Genomic DNA, 25,112 nt, shown 5'->3' with positions numbered 1-25,112 from the left:
TTCCGTCCAGACAGGTGCATTCATAGACCTCTCACATTCTGGCCTTTGTTTACTCATTCCCCAAAATAGCATGTCCTTTCTTCCAGCTGCCTCTTAGATTCCTTCAGGTCCGAAAGGAAAAGCTCAATTTACACCTTACCACTAAAGGGAATTCTCCCTTGCCCATCCATCTCAACACTTCTCTAAACCCCTCATTTGACACTACAGTGTTGTAGTTTATCTCGTTTCCTTGACTAGATGAAAGTTTTCAAAGGCAGAGACAGTGTTATACTTCTTTGTACCTTCTACAGTGCTAATCTGTACTCCTTTAGTTAAATATACAAGCAAGTCTTAACATATTAAAACATTCTCCCTAATATTGGACTCTGAAGTGCAGTTGTACACATTTCTTAAGGGGAATATCATGCTACTTTAAGGTTCAGGTGGTTATTAATGGGGTCGGCCACCAAGGCTTCTTTTCTTTTCGAGCCCTGCGTCAGGTCAGGCACCCTCACAGAAAGCATATTTGACCCTAGAGCCTCCACCCACAGTTCCTTTCCATCCTTCAAATAATTAATTAGTTAATAATTATCTTTGGGGAAGTAATTAGGTTTGTTTGTTTGTTTGTATGGAGGTACTGGGGATTGAACTCAGGACCTTGTGCATGCTAAGCAACACACTCTACCACTGAGCTATACCCTCCTCCCTCCTTCAAATCTTTAAAAGCCTTCCGCATAGCAGGCACTCATATTCTACTTTGACCTGCTATGTATTTCTTGATTTCTTTAACCAAGCAAGTTTTTGTCTTTACAATGCTTTTGGAATTAATTTCCCCCACAGACTAGTAAAGGTACCTCAGTTTCTTGGCCTTTAGAATCTAACTGATTTTCCAGGTCATGGGAGGCTTCATACCCAAGTTCCCTTTTAAGCCAAAGGCCTTTCCCTATTATATATCAGAGTTACCTAACCTTCGTTTGTATTTTTAACAATATCTCATTTAACGTGTAAATACAGGTGAACACTTAAGGTAAGGACCTCTATACCTTGTGTAACACAAAATATACCAGTGTTCCAAATAATAAAGGTCTAGGGAAAAGCCAGAGTTGTGGCTAATGTTTGTGCACCTGTTGTGTGTTTGTGTGTGTGTGTGTGTGTGTGTGTGTGTGTGAGAGAGAGAGAGAGTGAGAGAGAGAGCAGGAGACAGCAGAGATTGATTGTGTTTGTGTGTGTACGCATTTAAGTATTAAACACTAGAATTTTATCCTTTGGTAAATGTTGTGTTATATATCACAGCTGTGTAAGTAATACAATTTTGTCTTTTGACATCATCCCAGTAAGAGAAATTTCAGAGTTTTCCACATCTTTTATTTTTTTTCTGATTCTATAGTCTTTAATTTTTTATTGAAGTATATTCGGTTTACAATGTGTTAATTTCTGGTGTACAGCATAGTGATTCAGTTATATATTTATATGTATATATGTATCTACCTACATATGTATATTCTTTTTCATATTCTTTTTTCTTCATCTTTTAGCAAGACTCACAAAGCATATGGTTTGTGACCTGAGGACAATGACATAATAAACACATATTTACCAACCACAGACAGTGTGTGTACAGATTGAAATTTGTGCCATTAAATTATTTATTCAACAAATAATTACTCTTTTCCTACTATGTGCCAAGCATTTATAAGAGAGATGTGACTCACAGGTAAAAATGTAAGCCCAAATAGTATTACTAATTCATAAATTCCTTTTTCACACTTTCAATTAACCCATTTTCTCCACAGCCCCTGCATTTACCTACTCATTCACAAAGTCTTGCTTCCTCCTTCAAAACCAAAGTTGCCTCATGCTTGTTTTGGTCTATTTTGCAGACTGGTATGTCCTGGAAGTTGGGGGAGGAGTACTGGAATGAATTCTGGCTCTTCATTTAAGCCAATTAGCACATTTCAATGTCCTTCTTTGTAAAATGGGAAAGATAATACCTTCTGTATCTCCTTCACAGTGCTTTTCTGAGGATCCAATACAAATATAGGTAAAAAATATAAAACTGTACAGTTATTTCCTACAGGATGTATTGATAAATGTGTCCCTTTGTCTCCTCAAGTGTGTAAAACTTTTATCCTGATTGTTACCTTATATATTACGTATAGTTGCCCTGACTGTTGACATAAATTCACAGGAATTGATGGCATTGGAATTCTTCATGTTACATGCTTTTAGTTGTATTTCCTTTTTATATTTGCAAATGCTTTCTTTCAGCCTGGCCATGTGATAGTTTCTTTCCATGCGTGGTAGAAGGAGAACTAGACTGGAAATTGGGAGACAGAGGTTCTGGTCCAAGATATGAGTCAATTTGTTTTCCTCTGGTTAAGTTGGATCACCTTATGTAGGTCACTTCACCTTTCTGGCTCTCAATGTTCTTATCTGTAAAATGTTGGAAATTGAAGCTGGCGACCTATAAGGTCTCTTCTAACACTGGCAATTTTATCAGTGCAGCTCAGTAGAATCCCTATTGCTTTCCTCCCTCACACCCAGATTTTCTTAACTCTTTCCCCACCTTAAAAATCACTGGCATAATAAGTATAGTCCAAATGCTTTAGCTAGCCATTCAAGACCCACATCAATGTTGGTTTGCCAGCATTATCTGCTATTCATAATAGGAAGCCCCAGCTATATATATAGATTGGTTTTCTTACTGCTGTTCCTACCTTCATTGTCACTTGTGTCACTCCTCCTGTTAAAATTCTCTTTTTTGACAGTAGAATACTCCTCATCTTTAAGGACAAGCTTAAATTTCACACTTGTTTGTGAAGCCTTTCCTGATCACTTAGTCCTTAGTGACTTTTTTCCCTATTTCATCTGAACTCAAATCAGCATTTATGACATGCCAGACATTCTGCATCGCATTGTAAGAGATAGAAAGATACAATAAGTCCCTGACATTAGAGAGAAGCTGAAATTGCAAATGAGAATTCTGAGTAGAGGGAGCAGCATGAGCAAAGACTGAGACGGTGCATGAAAGGTGCATTTGGGTAAAGGCTTAGAGCCCATAAACCTTACTTATTTGGTCTATATATTGTCTAACAACAGTTCGTATGATAGTATGCTACTATAATATGAAATTATGGTTCATTTGTTCTTTATTGCCTACTCAGTTTCCATTTCCTTTTCTTAGTAGTACTGCAGTTTCCTTTTGGAGTAGTCTATCTCTGTTATTTTACAGTTTTGGTGGTATGGGAAATCTCAGTGCCTGTATTACACAAAAGAAGTCAAAAGGATTAGATCTTTCTTCTTATTACTCCTAAAAAACTGAACAGCGGTGGCCCCATGATGTAAAGCCAACCAGCTTATGTTCTCTTTTGGACCTGCCTGGACTTTTTACCTTACCAGTCTAGATCCTTTTACCTGTCACTCCAATCACCCTCTTGGAATTATCCTCAAGTCTCTTGATTTCTTGTCCCCAGTTCTCCCTACTTTGACAAAGCCCCCAAAATTGTAACTGTTCCATTCCCCTCACTCACTGGAATCCCTACAGATTGAACTCCATTTGGACCCACTCTTGTGCTCCTGTCTTCATAGAGGAAGGATGTTCCTTTGGTCCAAGACTAGTCCTTTCACCTGGGCTTCAGATCCTCTCCCACTCCCCTCCAGTTTTTCATGGTTCTTTCTATATCAGTCATTTTCTTTCTCTCCTGTATCTTTGAACCCTCTCTAATGTCTTTTTCTTCTTAGCACATAATTATGTTCCCATCTGGCAGGGAGGGACTTTCTTTGATCCAACATATCCCTAAAGCTACTCTATTTCCCATTTCTCTTAATAGTGAAGCTTCTGAAAAGAATGGAATAAACTTGCTGTCTACAAGTCAACAAGTCATTGATTCTTCATCTTCCTGTGGTTAGGTTCTGTGCCCTTACTTCTGAATCTGTTTTTCCTAAGGTCACTTATGATCTCCATATTGTAAAATTAAATGAGATTCTTGTTGTAATCATATTTCACTTTCTGTCATGTTTGGTATTGCCCAATCCTCTTTTTTATTTGTTATTTTAAAAAGTTTTTAATAATAAGCACAGAAAGTCATTTGACATTTTGAATTTACTGGTGATAGGATAGAGTCATTTCATTTATTAATGTTCCTCAGTGAATATTTATTGAATGTAAAGTTTATGTTTTGTTTTAAAATTTTGTAATTGAGATGTAATTCACATACCACAAAATTTGCCCTTTTAAAGTGTACAGTTTACTGGTTTTTAAGTATAGTCACAGAATTGTGCAACCATTACCACTATTTAATTCTAGAATGTTTTTATATCTCCAAAGAAGAAACCCTGTACCCATTGGCAGTCACTCTTCATGGCCCCTTCCCCCACTGGCCCCTATCAACCATTAACCTACCTTCTGTCTCTATGGATTTGCATATTCTAGATATTTCATATAAATGGAATCATATGTCTGGCCTCTTTCACTTAACAATATTTTTAAGATTCATCTTTATTGTAGCATGTATTGGTACTTCATTCCTTTTTATGGCTGAATAGTAGCCCAATGTAAGAATGTACCACTTTTGTTTATCCATTCATCCATTGAGGAACATTTGGATGGTTGCCGCTTTTTGGCTATTGTGAATAATGCTGCTATGAACAATAGCATATAAGTTTCTGTTTGAACACCTGTTTTCACTTCTTTTGGATATATACCTAGGAGTGAAATTGCTGGGTCATATGATAATTCTATGTTTAACTTATTGAGAAACTGCCAAACTGCTTTCCACAGTTGCTGGACCATTTTACATTCTCATTAGCAGTATATAAGAGTTCCAATTTCTTCACATCCTTGCCAACAATTGTTATTATTTGTGTTTTTTATTGTATCCATCCTAGAGGGTGTGAAGTGATATCTAATCATTGTTTTTTAAATTAAAAATTTTTAATTTATTTTTTATTGAAGTACAGTCAATTTACAATATTGCATTAACTTCTGGTGTACAACATATATATATATATATATATATCTTTCCTTTCCATATTCTTTTTCATTATAGGCCATTACTAGGTATTGAATATAGTTCCCTGGGCTATACAGTAGGACCTTGTTGTTTCTCTATTTTATATAGTACTTAGTATCTATAAATCCTGAACTCCCAATTTATCCCTCCTTGTGCCCTTTCCCCGCTGGTAACCATAAGTTTGTTTTCTGTGTCTATGAATCTGTCTCTGTTTTGTAAATAAGTTCATTTGTGTCCTTTTTTTCTAAAAAAAAAAATTCCACATATATGTGATATCATATGGTATTTTTCTCTTTCTAGCTTACTTCACTTAGTATGATGATCTCTAGGTTCATTCATGTTGCTGCAGATGGCATTATTTTATTCTTTTTTAATCACTGAGTAGTGTTCCACTGTGTGTGTTTGTGTGTCTCACAACTTCTTTATCCAGTCATCTGTTGATGGACATTTAGGTTGTTTCCATATCTTGGCTATTGTAAATAGTTCTGCTTTGAACATTGGGGTGCATGTATCTTTTTGAATTAGAGTTTCCTCCAGATATATGCCCAGGAGTGGGATTGCTGGATCATAGGTAAGCCTATTTTCAGTTTTTTAAGGACTCTCCATACTGTTTTCCATAATGACTATACCAAACTACATTTCCACCAACAGTGTAGGAGGGTTCCTTTTTCTCCACACCCTCTCCAGCATTTATGATTTGTGGACTTTTTAATGATGGCCATTCTGACCAGTGTGAGGTGTTACCTCATTGTAGTTTTGATTTGCATTTCTCTGAAAATTAGCGATGGTGAGCATTTTTTCATGTGCCTATGGGCCGTTTGTATGTCTTCCTTGGAGAAATGTTTGTTTAAGTCTTCTGCCCATTTTTGGATGGGATTGTTTGTTTTTTTGTTATTAAGTTGTATGAGCTGTTTGTGTATTCTGGAAATTAAGTCCTTGTCAGTCTCATCTTTTGCAAATATTTTCTCCCATTCTGTAGGTTGTCTTTTCTTTTTATTTATGGTTGTCTTTACCATGCACAAGCTTATGAGTTTAATTAGGTCCCATTTGTTTGTTTTTGCTTTTATTTCTATTGCCTAGGTAGACTACCTTAGGAGAACATTGCTAAAAAATGTGGAACGCTTCACGAATTTGCATGTCATCCTTGTGCAGGGGCTATGCTAATCTTCTCTGTGTCATTCCAATTTTAGTGTATGTGCTACCAAAGTAAGCACTAATTATTGTTTTGAGTTGCATTTCCCCAAAGACTAAGTATATTGAGCATCTTTTCATGTGCTTATTGGTCATTTGTATATCCTCTTTGGAGAAGTATCTTTTCAAATCCTTTGCCCATTTTAAAATTTCATTGTGTATCTTTTTATGGCTGAATTGTAGTTTTTGATGTTTCCTAGATACTGAACTCTTATCAGAGGGATAATTTGTAGATATTCCCTCCCATTCTGTGTGTTATAGTCTTATTTTTTTTAAAGTCTATCTTCTTATTTCTGTGGCAATGGGCTTTCTTGTTTGTTTTCCTACCTCTCTGGCTGTTCCTTCTCAAGTTCTTTTAGAAGATCTTCTGCTCATCTCTAAAAAATGTTGACATTCCCTAAGTCTGCAGCCTTGTTGACATTCCCTAGGTCTACATCCTTGTCTCTTTTCTGTTGTTAATCTATACATTCTCCCACTGTGAACTCTTTAAAAATCATGGCTTTGATTGCCACTATCTCTGTGGGAATAGCTTTGAAATCAAGATTGCAGCCTGTACCTCTCTTTTTACTACATACCTACTGAGCTCCAGTATAATTTCTATTGGAAATCTCTTCGTTTCCCATAGGCAGTTAAAATCAACTTATCCAAAACTGCATGTATCTTCTCATCCCAAACCTGCTCCTCCTCCCCTGTTCACTATCTCAATGAGTAGCACTATTGTCCATTTCCAAGCCAGAAATCTGAATGCTTTAAATTATTCTTCTCACTCCTTCCCCACCCAAATTGTAACACTGAGTCCTATGGAGTCTACATCTTTAATGTTTCTTCAATCTCTCCTCTTATTGCCTACTGCCTCAAATCTACCCTCACTTCAGTTTAGTTTACCTTCTACCTTTTTCACCCGAAGCTCAGTTTAAATGTCACCTACTCCAAAAAACTTCCCCTGACTACTCACTGCCAAGTCTGAAGTAGATCCTCTTTTGTGTTCTCATAAGATTCTAGGCATACTCCTGTCACTGCACTTAACTATAATATACCATGCACTGTGAATGTCATTTCACCGGTCTGCCTTTCTTCCTAAACCCTGTCTTATGTGACTTAATATCTTCAGTGCCTAGAACAATGTTGTACACACAGTAGGTGCACAGACTTGTTTTGTTTTTGTTGCTCAAACTTTTGAAAGAAAGAATGAGAATGTGATACTTTATTATGAATTCCTAGGCAAAACAGCTTTCATCCCTAGGCAGAATAGTGTTCCGGGAAACTGTACTTTTATGTGACTGTAGCTTTTTGTTATCATAGCTGTTTAATTATTGAGAGGATTCTGTTCTGGGTGAGACCTGGGCTTGTGTGTGGTGAACGAAAGATTAGCTGTGCTCTGTCAGACATGCCATCTCACTTCTTCCATTTTACTCCAGTGGGGGTGTTGCAAGATTGTGGCATTGTTACAAGTAGGATAAGGGGTTGGAAGGATGGGACAAACAAACTTTTCAACCAGCAGTTTTTTAACATTGCTCTGGGAGATCACACAAGAGTAGAACTGAGAAGTATTTGAAGAGGCTGTCTTGTCCAGGCCCTCTGCCGTAAAGCAGGTGAATTCTAAAGCATTGGGACAAATGGTCACTCAAGAATATTCAAAGCAAATGAGAAGAAAAAGTATAAAGAACATGTATAAAAGTCTAAAAATGATGTATGTCAAGTAGTCTACAAGTCTACTTCTACATAGAGAAGAGATAAATTAGGAAGCAACTGACTAAGGTGCTACTCTATATACAGAACCATGTTTTCTCATTGCCTTCCATTAACATGTGGGAGGTTTCATTCCTCAGAGAACTGAGCACTTTTTCTGGTGTAGAGTCAAAGAAAAGAAGGAATTAGAGAGCAAAGAAGGACTCTTTGAGTTGCTTCTAGAATCTGGACAAAAGGAGTGGTGAGCCAGCTGCCTTGGGAGAAACCCATATCAGATAGATGAGTTACCCTGCTTCGAGCTTAATTAATTAACTTAACTTCTGTAACTGATCCGTGTATATAAAATCTGAAGACTGAGGTTAGAACATAGTGTTGTCAAAAGATTTTTCATTTTAAGCAGAGTATTATGGGGAGGTAGTCTACATGATACTTAGATACATGGGCTTGGCAGCCTGGAGCCAGGATTTGAATCCCAGCTCTGCCATTTACTACTAATCTTCTACTACTCTTCTCCATTTCTTCATGTATAAAATTAAAAAATAGTAAGATATCTACTCTATAAAGTTTTTATGAGAATCAAAGAGGAAATGCATACGAACCTTATACCATAGTGCTTGGCATTATAGTAAGTGCTCACTAAATGTTAGCCAGTAGTAGTAGCAATAGTGGTAGTGGTGGTGGAGGTGGTGGTAGTGATGGTGGCAATGAAAAAAGGCTACCAATAGTGTAAAGTGGGTACCTAGAGTCTATCACATTTCCAGTGATACACTTGCCCATTATATGAGGGTTACAGCTATCACAGTGGATTTAGCTTAAAAAACATTTCCATTGTCTTAATACTTTAGGCTCTGCCTCTCCTTCCAAAAATCAATAAAAACCAAAAAAAAAAAATACTGAAAACTCTATTTTACTTCTGATTCTTAATTCAAGAAATACTGTAGTTCCCCCACCCCCCACCAAAAAAAAATGTTGACACTTTGCCAATGAATTAAACAAAAACGGAGAAAAAAACAAGAAGAAATGCTCATGTTGTACCAGAAACAGCTGGTGTTTCCATCTGATAGGTTCGTGAATTACAAGCAAGAGAAGTTCATGAATAGTTCAGTATTTGTAATCTGACTGCTAGATTAGGAAAACTTATGTAACAGGTTTTAACCCCAGTTTGAGGGAATTGTTTTAAAAACAACTTCCTGATAATCATTTACAGTCGAGTTAGCTATTTTCCTATTTGTAGTAATGGTTTTTATTCAGCCTGGTTCATCTAAAATTGGTTTTCAGTAATGCACTGGGGCTTGATAACGAAGTAAATTATGTTCTCAAATAGCATTGTGATGATGCCAAGTGCTCTGTGTGTTTTTTATGGCTTCCCCACAATTTTACATTTGAACATGAATGTGCTGAACCAAGATTTCTCTGGACTAGTCTAAGCATCAACTACTCGGCACTGTACTGTAGTAAATAAGAGTATAGGTAGAAGAATCATCAGTCTGCTTTTTAATTTTTTTATTGTGGTAAATTATACATAACATAAAATTTACCATTCTAACCATTTTTAGGTGTACAATTCAGTGGCATTAAGTACATTCACAATGTGCAATCATCATCACTATCCACTTCCAGAATGTTTTCATCCTCCCAACTGGAAATTCTGGACCCATTAAACAATAACTCCCCATTGTCCCCTCCCCCCAGGCTACCACCATTTACTTTGTTTCTATGACTTTGACTACTTTAGATACCTCATATCAGTAGAATCATACAGTGTTTGTCCTTTGTAACTGGTGTGTTTTGCTTAGTATATAGTCTTCAAGGTTCATCCATGTCGTAGCATGCATTGAAATTTCATTGCTTTTTAAGGCTGAATAATATTCCATGATAGGTATGTATCACATTTTGTTTATCCTTTCATCCGCTGATGGGCACTTAGATTGCTTCCATCTTTAGGCTATTGTAAATGATGCTGCTATGAACATGAGTGTACAAATATCAATTTGAGCCCCTGCTTTCAATTATTTTGGGTATATATACCCAGTGGAATTGCTGGGTCACATGGTAATTCTATTTTTAATTTTTTGAGAGATCACCAAACTTTTCCATAGCAGCTGCACTGTTTTATATTCCTACCACCAATGCACAAGGATTCCAGTTTCTCTACATCTTTGCCAACACTTGTTGTTTTATTTTATTTTTTTTTAGTAGTCATCCTGGTGTTTGTGAATTGGTGTCTCCTAATGGTTTTGATTTGCATTTCCTTAATTATTACTGGCACACTGAGCATTTTATGCTTCTTGGTCATTTGTATAACTTCTTTGGAGAAATATCTATTCAAGTCCTTTGGCCATTTTTTAATTGGATTGTTTGGTTTTTTGGTTGTTAGTTGTAAGAATTATTTATATATTCTGGATAGTAACTCCTTATCAGATATATGATTTGTAAGTATTTTCTCCCATTCTGTGAGTTGCCTTATTCTGTTGTTAGTGTCCTTTGATATGCAAAATTTTAAAAATTTTGATGTAGTTCAATGTATCTATTTTTTTCTTTTGTTGCCAGTGCTTTTGGTGTCATGTCCAAGAAATCATTGCCAAATTCCATGTCATGAAGCTTTTCTCCTATGTTTTCTTATGAAAGTTTTAGTTTAAGCTCTTACATTTGGGCCTTTGCTCCATTTTGAGTAAATTTTTCTATATAGTATAAAATAAGTGTCCAACTTCATTCCTTTGCATGTGGCTATCCAGTTTTCCTAACACCATTTGTTGAAACGGCCATCCTTTTCCTATTGAATGGTTTTGGCACCCTTGTCAAAAATCAATTTACTGTATATGCGAGGATTTCTTTCTGGGCTTCCTATTTCATTTACAGATCTGCTTTTGAATCTTGGCTTTGTTACTTACTAGGTGATAACATGTGGGTTACTTAAGCATTCTGGTATCTCCCAAAGTAGAAAGTAAACTCCATGAGGGCAGAACTTATTGTCCCTTTTGTTTACTATTATATTCTTAGTATTCAGAACAATCGATAATTAATTACAATCAATAATATTTGCTGTTTAATGAATAAGCACTAACTTTCCCCAGAAAGCTGTTGAAGAATTAAATGAAATAATGTATGTAAAGCATTCAGCATACTACCTGGCAAAAAGTATGTAAGAAATGATAGTTATTTAAAATATTCATATTAATTGTATAACTCCAATGAATAAATTAAATGGTGACTATTAAACCGATACTATAACTAGGTGGGTCTCTCTTCAGATACAAGGCACAGGTTGATGTGGGTATGAAGTTACCTTGAATTGAGTGGCCCTCAACTAGAGGACACAAAAGAACTTAGCACAACCATCTTCCCCCCTCCTAAACTGCTGAGACTGGCTCCCTTATTTCTGCCACCCCAGAGACAAAGGCTAGATGAACACTGTTCCTTAGATGCCAAAGGAGAAAATGAAGTTTGTGGTAAAGTGGAGGGAGGAAAGTAGGCATCTGGCAGGCAGCTCCTTAGGTCTGAAAAGAACAGAATTAGTATCACTGTGATTCTGTAACCGCTCTGCACTAACACCAGGCCTGTCAGGAGGATTAGAGGGATTTGGATTATTGAGGGTCTACCATGTGCTGCTAAGTGTCAACCATCGGACTAAGAGATTTACATGTATTCTAATTCAGTCTTTATAATTTCCCTGCAAAGTAGGTATTAGCCCTATTTTACAGATGAGGGAACAAGCTCTGAGAGATTAAATAACAGACAGTAAATAGCATACCTGGGATTTAAACCCAGGTCTATTTTGACTCCAATGCCTGTGATCTGAAACAACATAGATCTTATTTAGTTTCCTTTTCAAATTCCAATCCTTCTGGCAAGTATGAGAGCAGATAATACAAATTTGGGGGCTCATACTATGTTTTATTTTGTTGTTATTTTCTGATACATAACTGCTCAGCCTTTGCATTATCACCATGTCCTGTTCTGTTGTTTTAACTAGCCAGTTGGAGGTTCCAAAGCTGCTAGCAGTTTTTCTGAGAAATGTAAAATTTGCCGAATTATAAGCCTATGCTTTTTTATCATTTGCAGTGGCAATTATAAAAGGCAGAAGCAATTATGCTACATGTAGCTTGTTGCATTTGGCAAGATCTGTGGTGGTTGGGAGAGTGTATATGTTTATGTGTATATGACATATACAGGACAATAGTAGAAAACATCTGAGTCAGTAAAATGGACATTGAGGAAGATGGCTTTAAAATTCCCAATGAAAATCACATTATTCTGGACCAGATTGTTTCATTCTGCTTCTAAGCCAGACCAGTCATTTTTATGAATTCATGCTATTGTTTCAAGACAGAAAATGTAGCTGGCTCATCAAAAAGTTATTACCTTTACCATAAGATGACACAAAGGGGTATCTTTCTGGGAGATTGGTGCCGTCTTAACCAAAAGATAGGCTGTTGCTTAAATGTATGCATGTGTAAATATAATGGTGTAGCAGGAGTGACACCAGGACTTCCATGGGTGCATTCCCTCTGGACTCTGACAGGACAAGAGCTCAGACTTAAGACCTGAGCTGCATGGCTTTGAATCCTTGTTCTGACACTAGCTTTGTGACCTTGAACAAGTTACTGAAGGAAATCGAGGCTTAAAGTTTATGTGAAAAGTGGGAATAATAACAGGCTATCTACCTCCTAAGGCTGTTATGAGAATACGATAATACATGCAAAGCACTTAGAAAAATTCATGGCTCAGAGAAAGTGTTGAGTAAGTGTTAGCTGTTATGGTTGTTATTGCTGATTACTGTTATTATCACTGGTGGTAGTAGTAGTAGTAGTAGTAGTAGTAGTAGTAATATAGATCTGTCACAGACTGATAATGGGTAGGGAGACAATACCATATAGCTGCAAAATTTTAGCTTTTTAAGCTAGAAGGCCTAGGTTTGATTATTGCTTTTACTATTTATTATTTATTTAAGTGACTTAGAACTTACCTGGTTATTTCTTCATCTGTAAAATGAATAAAATCATACTACTGTGATGTTATGTGATGTTTATGTTACAGAATTATTGTGAAGACCACATATGAAAGCACATATATTAAAGTAGTTGGTAAGGGAAATACTATATGTTATGTGTATATATTGCCATTTACCAATACTCTTATAAAGAACCCAAGAGCATTGAGAATGACTTATTTACAATGACAAAATGTTGATAACTGCCACAATCTGTATAATATAAAAGATAAACCAAGAGTAGAAAGCTTTGAATTCTTATTTATACTATTTGTTGAGTATTTTCTTTGTGCTAAGTACTGTGCTATACACTTCCTAAATCTTGTTTCACATATGCCTTGCAACAGCTCTTTCAGTGGGAGAGTGAGGAAAGAGCTTCTCAGGGAGCGAGAACAACATGGGCAAAGGCCCTGGTGCAGGAGGGAGGTAGCATATTTAAGTAGAATTGCAGATGAAATACTGAGTGCTCAATTAAATCTGAATTTCAGGTAAAGTGAATAATTTTTTAGTAGAAATTATAATATATCATATAATATTTGGGATATACGTCTATTAAAAATTTTGTTGTTTATCTGAAATTCATATTTAATTGGGCATTCTATATTTTTATTTGCTAAAGCTGGTAACCCTAATTTAAGAGGCTGAAAGAAGGCAAGAGTAGCTGGATTAGAGAAGGTAAGTGGGAACATGGTATGAGAAGAGGTCAGAGAGGTAGGCAGACAGGAGACTATGCAGGACCTTTGGAAGCCTTGAGGAGGGAGGACTTGGTCTTTGTTTTAAGGCTAATGGGAAACTATTGAAGGGTTTTTAGGTAAGGAAGGAACTTGATGGAATTTGAGTTTTGAAATAGTAAATAATACTATACCTGCAGCGTGAAGATCTCACAGAGGAAGGAACTGAAGTTCTGAGAGGTTAACTTACCTGTGGCCACTAAGCCAATAAGTGACAGAGCCAGGACTAGAATCCAGCCCTGATTCCAAAGCCTCTTCTCTTAACTGAAGTTGGAAGATGACAGTGGGAGGGAAAAGCTAGACATGTACAGAATTATTGAAGATAGTGTGATATTGTGATTTATAAAAGAAATATATATTTGGTCCTCACCTAGTTTCTGGCACACAGCTTCTAAAACCTTTAGAACTTCCTAAATGTGGAGGGTGGACAAGTTATCTTTTGTTATGTTAATAAGCTGAGTTTTAGAAAGCCTCTAGGTAACCTAAGGATGGGGGTTGGTTGTCAGTGGGGCCAACCATGTGATTAGAAGGTTGTCACTTTCAATCCCACTTCCAGGCCTCTTGGGAGGGGAGAGGGGCTGAAGACTGAGTTCAATTGCTATGGCCAATGATTTAATCAATCATGACAACATAATGAAGCCTCCATAAAAACCCAAAAAGGACAGAGTTCAGAAAGCTCCCAGATTGGAGATTCTGGGAGTGTCTTGCAGAGGGCAAGGAAGCTCCATGCCCAATCATCTCTTCCATGTGGCTATTCCTGAGTTATACACTTTAATATAAAAAAAAAAGTAACAGAACAAAACCAAAAAAACCCGCAAGCAAACCAACAAAAATGGTAATCCAGTAAGTAAAGTGTTTCTTTGAGTTCTGTGAGCCACTCTAGGAAATTAATCAAGCCCAAAGAAGAGGTCATTGGAACCTCCAATCTATAGCTGGTAGGATCAGAAGTACAAGTGACAACCTGAAATTAAAATTGGCCTCTGAAAGGGCTGGGACACTCTTATAGGATTGAGCCCTTAACCTGTGGGATCTAATGTTATCTCCAGGCAGATAGTGTCAGAATTGAGTTAAATTGTAGGACCCCCAGCTGGTGTTAGGAAATTGGTTGGTGTGTGGAAAGAATCCACATGCTCAAATTTGTGTCAGGATTGTAGATACCCTTAGTAAATGTTTTTCTCCTTCAGTTTTCAACCTTAATAAAAATGTTATTGGGGAAAATCTAAAACCAAGTGACTAACCTGAGGAAGCCAAAATATGTAAGCTTCAATGTGAGCAAGCACTATTTCTTCTTTACCGCTGGATCCCCTGTGCCTAGAATAATGTTTAGTACAAATAGTAAGCTCACAACAAAAATAGCTATCTTTTTTTATAGAATGCATCAAAAGACATATGACAGCAGAAAGAATTAGTCATATTTTGAATTCTTATGAAATAAAATATTAGATAATGCATATGATAGTTCCTGAAATGGTTTCAGTGAATTTTGAGTGCATATAAATGTGAGGCTTGGTAAATTACAGCCTGCCTGGTCTATTTAATCTAATTCTCAGGGTCAATAGGAAAATGGTAACTCTGTTAACTTGTATAAGCAAAGCAATTGTTGTGTCTGTCAGGGGACTAAATATTGGGAACCTACTTACTGACAGATTTATAAGGTAGGGCTATTATTTCTTTACTTTTATTGGCTTATAGCAAGCTTCCCAGCAGAATCACATTACATGCTATGAAAAAAGCACATGAATACCCAAACCTGTTTCCTTTGTCTCCTTGTGGTATGTGAAATATAGTTCTTTTCCCCTTGCAGGTGTGGAAAGAGTAGTACTATCTCAGAGAAATTCTTAAAGCCAAAGAACTGGAGTTGACATTGCCACATCTTTATGAGAAATGTGACTTAATGAGTTTATTATAGTATTTGTTTTCATATAACAAAGAACACTCCCTATCTGGCGAGGTAGTGTTAACACAAGAGCATTGGATTTGGAGTGAGAAGACTTTGGTTCTGCTACCGGCTGTGTGACTCTCTGCCTATACTGTGGGATAACAAACTTCCTTATTGCATAGGATATTGGGAAGTTCAAAAGGAAACGATTGTCAGGGGAAGGGTATAGCTCAGTGGTAGAGTGCATGCCTAGCATGCACGAAGTCCTAGGTTCAATCCCCAGTACCACCATTAAATAAATAAACAAACAAACAAACAAACAAACAAATAAATAAATAAATAAATAAAACTGATTTCCTCTCCCACCACAAAAAAAGGAAGTGATGGTGGTGGGGACAGTATAGCTCAGTGGCAGAGCACATGCTTAGCATGCAAGTACCTCCATTAAAAAATAAATAAATAAACCAATAAAACTTTTAAAAAACGTAATTACTCTCCCTCATAAGAAAAGGAAATAATGAGTGTTTGTTACTCATTCTTTCAAAGATATAATTGAGTTACTAGTTTATGTGAGGTACTGTGTATTAGAGGCTGGGCATATGACAGTGAACAAAATAGATAGTGTCCCAGCCCTGATGTAACTTATGGTCTAATGACAGAGATAATCAGTATGTAAGTAAATATGGGTTTATAAAGAGCCATGGAGTGTGCAATGAGAGAATAACAGGGGAGCACCTACTTTAATTAGAATGAACTGAGAAGGCCTTGCTAAGGAGGTAGCATGGACAATGAGATATAGAATGAGAAGAGGGTGCTGGATGGGTCCTATACGCAGTAGTAAGAAAGCTTGTGGAGGTCATGAAGGAAGGATGATCTTGGTATTTTAAAGGAACTGAAAAAGGAGCAGTGTGACCTGGAAGGAGTGAGTGAGGCAGCAAGTTGTACAAGATGAGGTTGTAAAAGCAGGAGGATCCCATGTTCTCCTGGCCACAGTTAGCAGCAGAGTTCAGATTCTAAGTACAGACTCCTACGACATGGGAGAGAGAGGCAAGGACATTGAGGAAGTGATTGTAATGGTAGGCCATTGAATATACTGGGTAGGGAGGGGAAATAAGATGGGAGGTACGAACGGGCTCAATATATTGGAGTCTTGATGAAGTTCATCTATTTAGTCATTCAACAAAGAATTTCAGGGGTTTATATATACAGTGTAAATGTAAAAATTAAAATTAAATATAACTGTGAAGTATATAATTATAAATGTCAAAGACTGAGAGAAGACAGAAATTATAATATGTGATATTGCCTAGAAGTAAAGGGCAAGTAGAAAAGGTAAAGTGATCATTAGGCACAGCGGGGACATGTTTTTGGTGCATCTTAAAAAAAAGAGAGAGAGATTTTAAACTTCTCAATATATTTTATATGTGATTACACAATCCTTCCTTGTGTCTTTTTTTAAACAACTTTATTGTGGCATAATTTCTGTACAGTAAAACTACACATATTTCAGATGCCTTGTTCCTTTTTTTTTTTTTTTTTTAGAGCAGGCTTCCAGATTAAATATTCCCAATAGAAAGTAACTTCACTTTTCAAAAAGTTCATCATTCTTGTCTTTGACCTTTTGCCTCTGGCCTCCATGGAGCTAGTCCATAAAATAATTTTAAAATTAGCTGCTTAAACTCTCCAACTGTCCTGTTGAGCTACTGTCAGTCCATAACAATCTCATGCGAAAGAAATAAGATATAGTGCTTAAAGAGGTATATCAAAATGTTAGAGAATTTTATATTGCTATAATCACAGAAGCAGTTTCATTTCATATGAATTATTTTTAAGAAGAAAAACCCATACTTGAGATTTGTATAGAATTCTCAGATATAAAATCACTTTCCTATACTCATTCACTTAATAAATAGTCATAAGCACCTGCTTTGTGCCAGGTTAAGTGCTAGAGATACACTAACAAACAGTAAAAGTCCCTGCCCTCAGGAACCTTACATTCCTATGCACAGACTTTATGATTATTAGGGAGGGTGTGGTGTCATTACCTTCTTTTACAGATGTGGAAACTGAAACTCAGTCTACTAAATTTGCAGCCAAGTCTTCAGACCCCCCAGTTTTGTCTTTCTTCTATTCTGCACTATTTCCTTGTTAGCGTGATAATACCTGTGATCATTTTTGTATACATTTGAAGGATTTCTGACCACAGATTTTCCCCACACATCTGAATTTATTCCAGTTATGTGTATGTGCACAGGTGTGAGATATCTTAAGAAGTTTTGCCACCATAATTTACATCAGTAGAATATATATTATACTTTGTAGTTTAAATTATGCTGCAAAAGGTGGTTGGAGGGGGTAAGAGGAGGCAAGCGTAATCACACACAACAGAATACTTGTTCCCTACCCCATGATTGCAGTTTTCATTACTGATCTTGTCCTAGGAGGCCATTCTGCTTCTCTAACTCACTGTCATTTAGGTGATAATCTACTCCATTGTCCACTGACCTCCTTGCCTACTGCTGGGGAGGAAGAAAATTTCCCCTACCCTTCTAGCTTCTTCTGGATGGTCTAAGAATTAAAATTGACATGAGACAGATTAACAGGAGAAAAATCAAACAAAGTTTAAAAACATGTATACATGTGCAGACCAAAAAAATGTCACCTGCCATTTAAGTAAACAAAGAATGTTGCCCACCAAAAAGCCATCAGCCACTGCAGCCATCCCAGTGGTGCACCTGAGGGAAATTCAGGATAGAGGAAAATGGGATACTGGCCTGAGATAGCTAAAAGGCATATCAAAGGAATCATTTCAATGAGCTCAGACTCTTGCATCTTCCCATTTGTAGAAAAGCACTAAAATCATTAACTTGCGATGTCTGGTTTTTGTGATTAGCAGTCATCTTTTGATGTCTGACTACATTTTTTTTTTCTTTTTTGTCCAGCAAAAGCTCCTGTATATCCTGGCTCCTCCCTTACCTCTTTGGAACAGTTCCTCAGAGCTCTCTGAGAGGCTGCTTACAGTCCTCAGTAAGGTCCCCAAATAAAATACAACTTGCAACTTTTAGCTTGTGCGTTTTTCTTCGGTGGACACATGGGAGAGACCTAGGAAAACTGAGTAACTCACCAAAATGGCTAAAGTCCTCACCCTAAATACCATCCTCAGTTTAAAGAGGATATTGAGGGTGGGGAGAGTCAGTTATGGGAGATTCCAGGAAAAGCACAGTAAACAAGGGTGATCATGATGCAGATTTAAGTTTTGCTTTCTCCATTGAAAAGATTTTCTAGAGATTTGGTCATCCTCCTCTTCCAGTTACTGCCAGGGAGACATCCTTACAAATGGAGATTTCCTTTACAGATGTAAATGTTTCTTACGGAAGGGTAATTCCTACTTGGTTTTCAGAGTTTTTCCCATGTCTGCTGTTTCTTAGAAAATAACCCACTGAAAATAATTAGTATTCCAAAGAGACGTGCTTTGGGGTGGCAAATTCTGCTCCCTATACCACCATCAAACCTTTTGTCAGTTTAGGCAAAATGACCTTTGTCTTCCTCTCCTAATTTCCCTAGCCCACTGTTTGCCAGGCATATGCCTTGTCTATGCATCTCAGATAGCCCTGCACTGCTTGAGGAAATCTAGGATTACAGCTGACCTCTGAAATCTCATCTGTGCAGCACTCTGTGCCCAGCAAGTGTTCAAATGCTATTGCCTGACTAAAACTCATGTGGAGGCATTTTTGAGCCTCTCAGGCACCTTAGTTAGCTAAATTGTATCAGTCTGAACTTCAGGGAATATCTCAGTCTTATCTTTTTCTATTTCTAACACCACTACTCTAATTCAGGCCCCTGGAATGCATATACCTTAACTCCCTTTCTTTCTCTCACTTATTTCTTTTTTTTTTTTTTTAAATTGAAGTATAGTTGGTTTACAATGTTGTGTTAGTTTCTGGTGTACAGCATAGTGATTCAGTCATACTTATATATATATATATATTTTCCTTTTCATATTCTTTTTCATTATAGGTTACTGCAAGATATTGAATATAGTTCCCTGTGCTATACAGTAGGACCTTGTTGTTTCTCTATTTTATATGTAGTAGTTAGTATCTGCAAATCCTGAACTCCCAATTTATCCTTCCCCATCCCCTTTGCCCCTCTGGTAACCATAAGTTTGTTTTCTGTGCCTGTGTCACTTCTTTTCATTCATTTGGCAAAATCACAATCCTGGTAATTTTCTGCCTACTTAGTGCTTGTACCCATGCAATGAAAGAAGCTAGAGAAAAATACATGGCCTGGTCTCACTTTAAATTCATGACCACAGAGCTCAAGTTAGACCCTTAATGCTACACTCAGTCCATTCTCTCCTTCCCTTTTGTAGTTTTTTTTTTTTCATACTTTCTCTCTCCCTAAACCGCCAACACCACTGCCCCCATTCTCACTCTCAACTGAGAACTTTGCTTCCTATATTTGCATAGTATTTAGGAATTTACAAAGTACTCTTGCATGCCTTTCCTGACCATCTCTCCCTCTTCTGTCCTAGGAAGTGGCTAGCTTGAATAGTATTATTATTTAGAGCAAGTCATTTTGGTATTCAGTCAGTTCTAGTATTTAGTTTACCTGTCTGCAGTCAGAAGTCCTCACCATTTAAGCTGCACGGATCAACCTGTGCTTATATTTCTCCTTCTGGAAAAGGAGGATCCTCACACCTGCCATTTTCACTCAATTACAGGAACATTGTGTGAGCATTTGTCTGTACTCTGATCCCTTTAAATCTTAGAGTACAAAGAAACAGACTTGTCATTCACATTCTTTGCGAGATTAATGCACAACACTACAAAAGATAACCTCCTTGGCCTGGGGATTCAGTGATTACTTTTTTTTGGCTCCAAAGTATATGATCTGCAATTTGATATTCAAGAAAAATACCATTTGCACTGTAGCCTAGACTAGCTTCTACTTAAATATTAGTGTGCCCTATTTTAATATCTCTCCATGCACTAAATTTAAACTTTCAGAGCAAATAAAATAAGAATGAGCTTTAATTTTCTAAAACTATTCCTCTCTTTACTGAAGAGTTCATTTTAGGTTAAGCGGGTCCTGGGTAGATTGTAAATGATTTGACTGATAGAAATTCCGTTTATACCACTTTTCGGAACATACCTTTTTTTTTTAAAGTTAAACAACAGAAATTTATTATCTTATGGTCTGGAGACTAGAAGTTCACAAACAAGGTGTTGCAAGGATTGGCATCCTCTGAGATTTCTCTTTTGGCTTGCAGATGGCGACCCTCTTGTTTCTTTTTTCCTTTCTTTTTTAAAAATAGTTAATGTAAATTTATTTATTTATGTATTTATTTATTTTAATTTTTAAAAATTGAAGTATAATCAGTTTACAATGTTGTGTCAATTTCTGGTGTACAGCATAATGAGGAACATACCTTTTGTGAAAAGTGAGTTACCTTGTACAGGTAGGCCCTGATTTTCACCGACATGCTGTTCCTAAAAACTCCATCATAAAATGCATCATATTATCCTATAGGAACAATTTTATAATGGAGGGTTGTGTACCTGACCAGAGACTCAGCATGAAATAAATCACAGATATAATCAGTGGTGTGGCATAAAAAAGCAAAGATATAGGAAGTGTAAATCTCTAACCATTTAAAATAGTTAAAAATTATGCTCCAAGTCCTAGAAAACAGACATAAATATAGTATATGCAGTCATGCAAGGTGCACCAGTGCATTCTAAAGTGTGCATAAACCCCTTAAGATACAACCCAATTGTGTAGTAAATTTTATTAAACAATAACCTGCTAGCCTCAAGAAATCTGTTTTTAACAGTAAATCAATAATTGATTTTGCTCTTCGGTAATACAGAAATTCTTGTGGGGTTGGGGATAGTGAATGATCTAAATGATCTAATCTTGTCTCTCAAACCTGGCAGTGCATCAGAATCACCTGAGGAGCTTTAAAGATGCAAATACAGGCCCAAACTCCAGAGACTCTGAGTAAACCTGGGGAGAGGAGACAGGAATATGTATTTTTTGAAAATTCACTAAGTGATTCTAATGCATGACCAAGTTTAGAACTCTAGGCACGGACATGTCAGTACCTATTTTTTTTCTTTCTCCTCCCTTTTCTTTTTTCAGCCAGCTGATACATTCAGAATCACTTCATGACCATCACATTTGTGCAGAGGTTTAATAAATATGCTCAATGTGTTTCTTCCATTGAAAAACATTTTGAAAAGTAAAGAGTGTCTTGAAATTTGAAAACCGTTTTAATAAGTCAGGACTAACTGCACATTTCTCTACTCACCCATTCCGAACTGTAGCTTTGAATAGTCTCAGGGCTTGCAAGAAACGCATGCTGTTAAATCATATCTTAGGAAGTGACAGTTTTTTGACAGCCATCAGAGTTTTTCACAGTTGATTGGGAAGCAATAAGAAGTGCTAGGTCATTAATCACTAGTCATTTTAAAAGGAGCTGTACATGTCATGTATTAGAGATATTTGTATAAAGTCTTTCTTCCCCTTATAGATTGAAATCTCCATGAAGGCAAAGCCTTACCTAGTCTTTATTTTCCCTTATAAATCCTTACACCAGAAGGACCTCAATACAGTTGACCCTTGAACGACATGGGGGTTAGTAGGGCTGACCCTCCACTCAGTCAAAAATCTGAGTACAGGGGGTTGGGGAATAGCTCAGTGGTAGAGCGCATGCTTAGCATGCACGAGGTCCTAGGTTCAATCCCCAGTACCTCCTCTAAAAATAAAGAAATAAATGAACCTAATCCCCCCCTCAAGAAAAAAACATTAAAATCTTTATATTATATAAATAATTTATAGTCAGCTCTCTGTATCCACAGATGATGTAGTACTATAGTAATTAGTTCTGAAAAAAATCCCCAAATAAGTGGACCTGCTCTGTTCAAATCCCTGTTGTTGAAGGGTAAACTGTAAATATTTATTGAATAGTGAATTACATCATAGCACCTCTCCAAACTGGGAAGCCAGGCATAAGATGGTATTTCTTGGCTACTGCCCTTGTACACTTTTGAGAAATCTTTCTCTGAACAGATTGCATTCATAGGTCCTGACATGTGAGCCCAAATTTTATCACATAGCATTTAAACCTGGGGGCTATGTATATAATGCTATATACCTACCTCTTCTTCATAATGAGGAAACTGAGGCCTACAGAGAAGGAAGTGCTTTAAGGTACTATGCCAAGTTTTTCTCCTTTTCATGTTTTTATCCTCCTCCCCCCATTTATTATATATTTGAGTACCTACTATGTGCCAGCCTTAAGAAGCTAACAGCCTGTTTCTTCTAGGAAGTAAGAGGCAAGGTCATTTTCTGAAAAGGGGTACAGCTGGGGGATTGTGTGCTGGAGGTTTGAAGAGAGTGGAGAAAATTTGCAAAAGTTGTGGAGGAGAGTGAAAAAGAGCATATTGACTAGAGAAACACAGCAAGATTGATGAGCAGTGTTCAGGGCCCTACTATATGTAGTGATTTTTATTTTATGTATTGAAACCCATCTGCCTGTTGTGTGATTTGCCCCATACTTGGCTACTGGATACTGATGCAGAGAAAGTGGATAGTAGGAATGATCAGTGATTGGACTTTGGGCTAGATGAGTACAAAACCATCATTATCCCCAACATCATAGTGGGGCAAGAGATTTGTGGTTTTAGCAATAGTGTTACCACAGTGATACACTGTGGAACCTAAGCTGGATAAGGAGAGAAGTGAGGAAAATTCTGATGAATAGGGAGAAAGTAGAGGAGGAAGGAATCAGTGAACTGGAGATCTTGATGAGCTGAAAGAATGGTGGTAGCAGAAGTAGTTGAACCAGAAACGTGGAAGGTTGTGATCAGATAATGTCATATTTGTATGAGTGATTTTGGAGGAGTTTTAAAGGATGACGGTCACTTCTAAGATGGGAAGAGTGGGTGGCTGACATGGAATGGAAGGAGAGTCATTGAAGATGAGGAGGTTAAGGATCTGAGAGGTCAGCATATTAGTTGTGCTACCCCACACTTTCATTAAATTCTCTTCCTTTTAAGTGGTAATAAAAATATACCCGACTCCCAGCCAATTTTTCCTCTACTCAAAAGAAAATCATTTAGAAGCAAAATTATTGGAATGTGGTGAATACATTCTATAGTCTGAGGCAATTCATGAGAACTAATAATGTTCAGTAACTGTTTCCTCCATGTTCAGTAGTTTTACTATGAAATTTATTGTCTGAATCAAGCTTTTTTTTAGGTAGAGGATGGAATCTTTATTAGCGTTCACAAGAGACATGTTTAAATGTCAGCTCTAGGACAGCTATTCTAGGCTATTCAAAGTCCATTCTACAAGGAATTTGAAGAGCTCTCAGAATGGATATGTTAAATTAGCTGTTGCAGCAAGAAAGATGTGTGAATTTTCAATCTCTGCCTCTGTGCTAGCTCCTTTGTCTTGGCACATGCTCAGGTTTCCGCTTCTAAAAAATACTTCTTCAAACCCCGCTTCCCCATCAAGCCACCTCTCGACTCTTTTTTTCTTTTCATTGCTACAAATATTCACTTTTCTCTTTATTTATTGGAAAGAGCTATTTTTCTTAAAATATATTGGAGAGAAAAGAGCCATAATCCTATCATCATAACATACACCTTTTGTCATTTGAGGGTATACTTTTCTCTGGTTGTGTATATGTATACACTTTTTCCACAGTTTTAATAACAGACTGTAAGTCTTATGAGGGTAGCAGCCCTGTCTGTTTTGTATGCCACTGTATATCAAGTATGTGCATATCATATTAGGAGGGGCTCCATCATTAAATGTCAACAAATGGATGGTGTATATTTTAAATTTAATTTTAATTTTTTTCTATTTAACATATCAAGCATTTCCCTTTTTCATATTCTTTCTACTATTTAACAAGTATTTTGTCTTACTCTATCAGACATTACTAAACTATTTTTCCTTTGGTTGGATATTTCAAGTAGTTTGCAAATTGTTATTATTACTGGCAACAATGAAAAGTACATCTTCCTGAATTCATGTATTTGTTTACTATTATTCTTTTGTTGAACCATTTTTAAAGATAAATCCCAAAGAGTGGGATTGCTAAGCAAAAGGGTACAAACATTTTTATTCTGTTAAGCTTACTGAAAGAACGTACCTTTCTTAACTGCCTTGGAATTTGGCTTCTACCCCTGCCACTTCAATGAAACACCTCTCTCAAAGGTCACCGATGGCTTCCTAATTGCCAAATCAACCTGTCTGTTTTAAGAAACCTCTTGACTTGTCTTGTAATATTTAACAGATTTACCACAACGTTTTTGAAACTCTTTTCCTCTCTTGGCTTGATGACATGGCATTATTTTGGTTCTCTTTCTACCTCTCTGACTGTGCTATCCCCTCTAACACTATTATCTCTATGTTAATAACCCTCTAACCTATGTCTTTACCCCTGATCTCTTTCTTAAGCTCCAGGCTTGCATTGCTTGATCTCTCATTAGTGTCCCATGCCACGTACTCAGTATGACTAAAAGTGAATTAATTTTCCCTCTCCAATCAGTTTCCCCTAACCAATGTATTTCTGATAATGTTACTGCCATTCCTGGAGTCTGGGCACCATGAAGGCATTTTGATCT

General features: G+C 36.8%; 1 protein-coding gene and 1 non-coding gene across 6 annotated transcripts in view; one reads left to right on the top strand and one right to left on the bottom strand.

Moving 5' to 3' along the window:
• The window catches only part of EDA (ectodysplasin A), a 326,107-nt gene that overhangs the window by 21,034 nt on the left and 279,961 nt on the right, over positions 1-25,112 (top strand). The gene's annotated exons all lie outside the window — the stretch shown is intronic.
• On the bottom strand, positions 6,099-6,205 carry LOC123613895 (U6 spliceosomal RNA). The gene has a single exon (XR_006721325.1). It is a non-coding gene; the product is annotated as a U6 spliceosomal RNA (small nuclear RNA).

The sequence above is a fragment of the Camelus bactrianus genome, chromosome X (genome assembly GCF_048773025.1).
Source record: "Camelus bactrianus isolate YW-2024 breed Bactrian camel chromosome X, ASM4877302v1, whole genome shotgun sequence".
In the NCBI taxonomy this organism is placed as follows: domain Eukaryota; kingdom Metazoa; phylum Chordata; class Mammalia; order Artiodactyla; family Camelidae; genus Camelus; species Camelus bactrianus.
This window is presented reverse-complemented; position numbering and strand designations above follow the sequence as displayed.